Genomic DNA, 6198 nt, shown 5'->3' on the forward strand with positions numbered 1-6198 from the left:
AGAGAGCAGAAGCTTGAAAAGGTGCAAGGAGAACATCCTATAGAGAGGGATTTGGCTCATGAAATTCGAAGGCTTTTCTGATTTCATTCGTGATCGTTCTTTTGACATCAAGCAGAGATCAAGATCATCTCAGGTCATTACTGTGAGTTTTATTTTGTATTTCATGCTATTGGATGTAACAAAATATTTTTTTAGATTAATGATATGATGATATAGATAGACTCCCCTAAAAAGCGCGTCAAAGTAGGGAGGACCAGTTGACATGGAGGTCAAAGTCAAACGGTCAAAGTCACATGGTTGGACATACCTGGAACTCTTGACCAGGTTAGGGTGGCCACCGACCGAACCTTCCGAGCGGTCATCCTTCGCAACTTACATATGAGGTTTGAAGCTAAGTACTAATTTACCCTACCCACTGTCCTATACGATTGGACCTAGGTGCCGATCGGACATATTGCGCCTCCTTAGCAAAACGAAGAACCGAGTGCAGAACGAGTTATTGATTGCATTTTGGAAGGTCGAGCTGGTGATCTCCTGGTCGAGTTGCGACCGATCGACCTATAGTGGGATCCACATACTTGTCATATTGCACTCTTTTGGAAGTTTGTGCTATAAAGGATAGAGAATATCCCATAGACAAATCATGTTTTAGTAGCTTATAGCCTATCAAATCAAAGAGATTTGCACACTCATTTAAGGAAAGGTGTTAGGAGTACTTTATGACTTGTCCTTTCTTATGAAAGCTTTGTAAAATATGCTAATGCTTTGAGATGTATGCATAACACAACAGTGACACTATAAAAGGGGTCTCCATCTACAAACAGAGGTATGTAATGCTTCATATTTTAGCCATACTCTTTGCTACAGTTTGATTATACTACTTTCTTCTCCCTAATTGATCACTGACTTGAGCATCGGAGGGCCAATACTGGGGACCCCTTCTTTGGCCCGACACTAACATTCCTTGTGTTACAGGACAACGCAGAGTCTTCATCCAGTCAATAGTAGAGCCAAGTCCCCAGCTCACTACCTTCGCCGCTTTCAGACATGATCAATGATTATTGAATTGTTATGCTTATATGTAGGACTCACACTCTTGTCATAGCCATTATTGCTCTAAATTCACAAATAGGAGGAAGTGTAAAATTATACTCTATGGTTGTTTTGATTCAAGAAATCTAAGCAGATTAATCCCGTTCGAAAACTGAGTAAATAGGTAGTCGGTGAGTAGGCGAGAATATTGATAGAGAAAGGACCTGGAGTTGGAAACACCCAACAAACACCCGGCCGACCCAAGAGCCGGTCAAACCTCTGAGGCTTTGCTCTCCACTACCGATGAGCATGTCTCTCAGCAAACACCCGGTTGACCCAAGAGTCGGTCGGACATTCGGGGCTCAGGTCCCTAGTACTCAAGGGCATGACTCCCAACTGTTAGAGTGTATACTAAAAGCCTAGCTTTTGTATAAACATTTATTTAGAAATAAAGAATCACAATGGTCAAATACCTACATTTATTTGTTAAGTGTGGTTGTTCAATTAATTTATATTGTAGATAACATGGTGTGTGGTGTGACACACAGAAGATCATGTTATCAGTTCTTTATAAATTATAAACAGTTGCTCACGACTAAGATGGAAAGGAACAAACCATCGGAATAGTCGTAGTATAATTAGGTATTAGTTTATCTTGACTAATAAATTACACTAGTACACTTTAAGTGTATTGAGTATGACCATTTTAGGTAAGTTTTTTTTATACTGACTTGATAAAAGAACTAGACCTTAGTTATTGTGGAAGTGTGTGCTCTTAATCCTAATATAATAACAAACATATATATTTAGTATTTATTTCTTTGACTTATCAATGGGTGAGATTTAGCTCGATAAATCAATAAGCCCGATAAGTTAGGAAATAATATTACTTATAGTGTGTGTTGTTGATTATAGAAGGAAATTGTGTCCTAGTAATCTAGGTTGAGAATGTCCCCAAGAGGAGCTCATAAGGATTGTCATGTTAAACCCTGCAGGTGGACTTAGTCCGACATGACGATGAGGTTGAGTGGTACTACTCTTGGACAAAGATATTAATTAAGTGAGTTGTCAGTAACTCATTTAATTAGTAGACATTCGACATTTTAAACACAGGGAGACTAACACACTCATAATAAGAAGAGCCTAAAATGTAATTTGGGATTGGTGCGGTAGTTCAATAATAATTCTTTAGTGGTATGAATTATTATTGATGAAGTTAAGTTGTGTGTTCGGGGCGAACACGGGAAGCTTAATTTCATCGGGAGACCAAAACCAATTCCTCCTCTTGGTCCCTATCGTAGCCTCTTGTATATAGAGATTTATACCCACCACATACCCACTTCTTACCCACCTTTATACCCATCCTATTGGAGCCGGCCAAGCAAGCTTGGAACCCAAGCTTGGGTCGGCCAAGTAAATAGGGTGAGTTGAGTTGGTGTGGCCGGCCCTAGCTTGAACCCAAGCTTGGTGTGGCCGGCCACATCACATTAAAAGGGATTTTATTTTTAATCTTTTCTTAATGTGGATATCATAGTTTTAAAAGAGAGTTTAAAATTTAAATCTTTCCTTTTGTAGCTTTCTACAAAAGATTAAGAAAAGATTTGAAATCTTTCCTTATTTGTAGATTGAAAGGTGGATTTTAATTTTAAGAAAACTTTCCTTTTTTAACCATGTTCATGATTTAAAAGAGAGTTTAAAAATTAAATAATTCTTTTATAAGTTTCTACAAAAGATTAAGAAAAGATTTGATATCTTTCCGTATTTGTAGATTGAAAGGAGATTTTAATTTTTAGAAATAACTTTCCTTTTTGAAAATTATCCACATTTTTAAAAGAAAGATTTTAATTTATAAAAATTCCTTTTTATAATCCACCATGAAGGTAAAAATTATTGGAGAAATTTTTTATAAATTTCCGGAAACAAATTAGGAAGTTTTAATTCTTGTGTTAATTAAAACTCTCCTTGTTTTGGGGATTAAAGTGGTCGACCATTACAATTGTGAAAAGGATTTTAATTTTAATTAATTAAATTATTCCTTTTCATGGCAAAGTAATAAGGAAGTTTTTATTTAAATTTTCCTTATTTGCCAAGACCAAGGATTATAAAAGAGGGGGTAGAGGTGTCTTCATGGGTGCGAACTCTATTCTATTTTCTTCCTCTTTTTTTCTCCTTGGTGTGGCCGGCCCTAGAGGTTTTCCCTCTCCTTTTCTCTTCTTCTTTAGTGGCCGGTTTTATCCCCTCTTGGAGCTCTTGATGGTGGCCGGTTCTAGCTAGGAGAAGAAGAAGAGAAAGGAGGTTTTGTTTCTTGCATCCCTTGGAGCTTGGTGGTGGTGGTCGGACTTCTACTTCTCTTGGAGAATTATGGTGGCCGAATCTTGCTTGGAGAAGAAGGTGGCTTAGGTGGATTCACATCTCGATAGATCATTGCCCACACAACGTCCGGGATTAGAAGAGGAATACGGTAGAAGATCAAGAGGTTATTTGCTTACAAAGAAAGGTATAACTAGTAATTGTTTTCCGCATCATACTAGTTTTCTTTGTGTAGTTATTTTTGGAAATACCAAACACAAGAGGCATATGATTCTAGAGTTTTAGGATTTGTTTTGAATTTGTGTTTCTTTTGTTTTATTTTTCGAATTTGTGATTTGATTGTTCTTTTTGGTTAACCTAGAGTTATTTAAGGAAATTAAATATTAGCTTTCCTTAAAAGGCTTTGTCTAGGCGGTGGTGGATGCTCCCATACCCAAGAAGGACATGTGCCTCGCCATGCAGTCCTGGAAGCTAATTTTGGAAATTAATATTTAATGGAATTAATAACATAGGTGGATTTGGATCAATAGTGTTAAGTTCCGCTTGCGATCCAAATCTAAACCATCAAGAATAGATAAGTTAAATTTGGAATTAATGATGTTAAGTTTCGTCTGTGATTCCTAATTTAACTTCTAAAGAACACAATAGATTATTTAAGGAAAGGTTCGACACTTATACAAAATTTTTATACAGTGGAACCGGTACGATTTTCTTAGGACTACCCAACAATTGGTATCAGAGCTAGGGTTTGTCTCTGTGTGTTTGGTTTTCAAATAGATTATGCACATGCCATACATAATTTAGGCAGGATAATAGTAGGATGTGCTAACTTTGTGGTTGTAGGCTCCAACTATTATGGCATATAGATATTGTGTGTGATTGGACCCTTGGACATGTCAAGGGCATTTTATTGTGTGTGCATGATTATAAAATTAAATACAGTAGGAGTTGTATTAGTTATTAGGGTTTTACTTTTTTGTTCCATCTAGAATACATGTACATTCCTTTATGGAATATAAGATCGATGCATGTAAAATTCTATATTTGTCGCGGATCATATCTTTGCGAGGTGTGGTGTTATCGGAGAACCAGAGGCGCAGCGGAATAAGAAGCAAGATAGATGTGACAACTCGACTTGATGGCGATGGCTAAAGATGGCAGCAGCTAGGGTTGGAACATACGGAGGACAGTGATGAAAATGCCATAATAGTTGGAAAATTAATTTCTAAATTTATTGCTTTTATTTACTGTGTGTGTGCATGTGTTATATGCTAGCATAGGTTGAAATTCCTCATTTTAAATAACTAAGTGGGAGAGAGATTAGTATATAAATCCCACGGTCTCCATTACTGATTTGTAAGTGATGCAACAAGCTTGCGTGTTGGCTCTGAGTGCCTCCCTCCACAACGGATGAGTTTGTTTGCGGATCACTAGATCAAACTTCCTTAATGGATGGTTATAGGAAATTATTTGCAAGCAGGAGTAAAGAAAGTGAATCAATCTCCAGGTACTGGACTTAAAGCAGGAGTAAAGAAGCTGAAGGGCAAGTGCTTTATTTGCAAGCAATCTGGACATTGGAAGGCGAACTGTCCTCATAGGAAAGAAAACAATAAAGGTATATATTATTTTCTAGTAGTTGAAACATGTTTAGTAGTGTTATCTACCAGCACCTGGTGTGTAGATACAGGAGCCACTGATCATGTCTGCAATTCATTGCAGGGGTTCCAGAAAACTCGTCGACTTTATGAAGGAGAGATAATCGTCTACATGGGCAATGCTACGAAAGTGTCGGTTGTTGCAGTGGGAGACGTTTACTTATCATTCGATAGGAATAGAACTTTGGTTTTGAGGAATTGTCTTTATGTACCAAATTTTAGAAAGAATTTAATTTCAGTTTCTAAACTGTTTTTGGATGGATATACTGTTTCTTTTGATGGCAAAGTGGTTGTCAAGAAAAATAGGATAATTATCTGTTATGGTACATTAGTTGGCAATTTGTATACTCTAAATCTGATAACTCCCACAAAGCAACAAATGGAAATTAATAACACATCCTCTAATTCTAACAAGAGAAAGGAACCTTCAAATATGAACCAAACATATCTTTGGCATCTAAGACTTGGTCATATTAACTTGAGTAGGATTTAAAGGCTAATAGCAGATGGACTCTTGGGTTCATTAGTGTTGGAAAACTTTCCAACTTGCAAATCTTACTTGGAAGGAAAAGTGACCAAGGGACCTTTTAAGGCCAAGGGGTATAGAGCAAAAGATGTATTGGAATTGGTTCATTCTGATTTTTGTGGACCTATGACTATCCAGGCGAGAGGTGGTTTCGAATATTTCGTCTCTTTCATAGATAAATATTCGAGATATGGGTACATTTACTTGTTGCGCCGCAAGTCTGAGTGCTTTGATAAGTTCAAAGAGTACAAGGCAGATGTGGAGAAAGGTCACGGTAAAAGTATCAAGACACTACGGTCTGATCGTGGTGGCGAGTGCCTCTCAGGAGAGTTTAGGAATTACTTATCAGAGGTTGGGATTCAATCCCAATTGTCTACACCTGATACACCCCAACAGAATGGTGTAGCAGAACGAAGGAATAGGACTCTTATGGAAATGGTTAGATCGATGATGAGTTATTCAGAATTACCAAATTCATTCTGGGGATATGCTTTAGAAATGACAGTGTACATTCTGAACCTGGTACCTTCTAAATCAGTACCCTCTACTCCCATGGAATTGTGGAATGGGCATAAACCTAGTCTGAGTCATATTCGGATATGGGGTAGTCCGACACATGTGTTGAAGGGAGATACTGATAAGTTGGAATCTCGTACAGAAGTTCACCTATTTATA

Source organism: Zingiber officinale, chromosome 6A (genome assembly GCF_018446385.1).
Source record: "Zingiber officinale cultivar Zhangliang chromosome 6A, Zo_v1.1, whole genome shotgun sequence".
NCBI classification, from domain to species: Eukaryota; Viridiplantae; Streptophyta; class Magnoliopsida; order Zingiberales; family Zingiberaceae; genus Zingiber; species Zingiber officinale.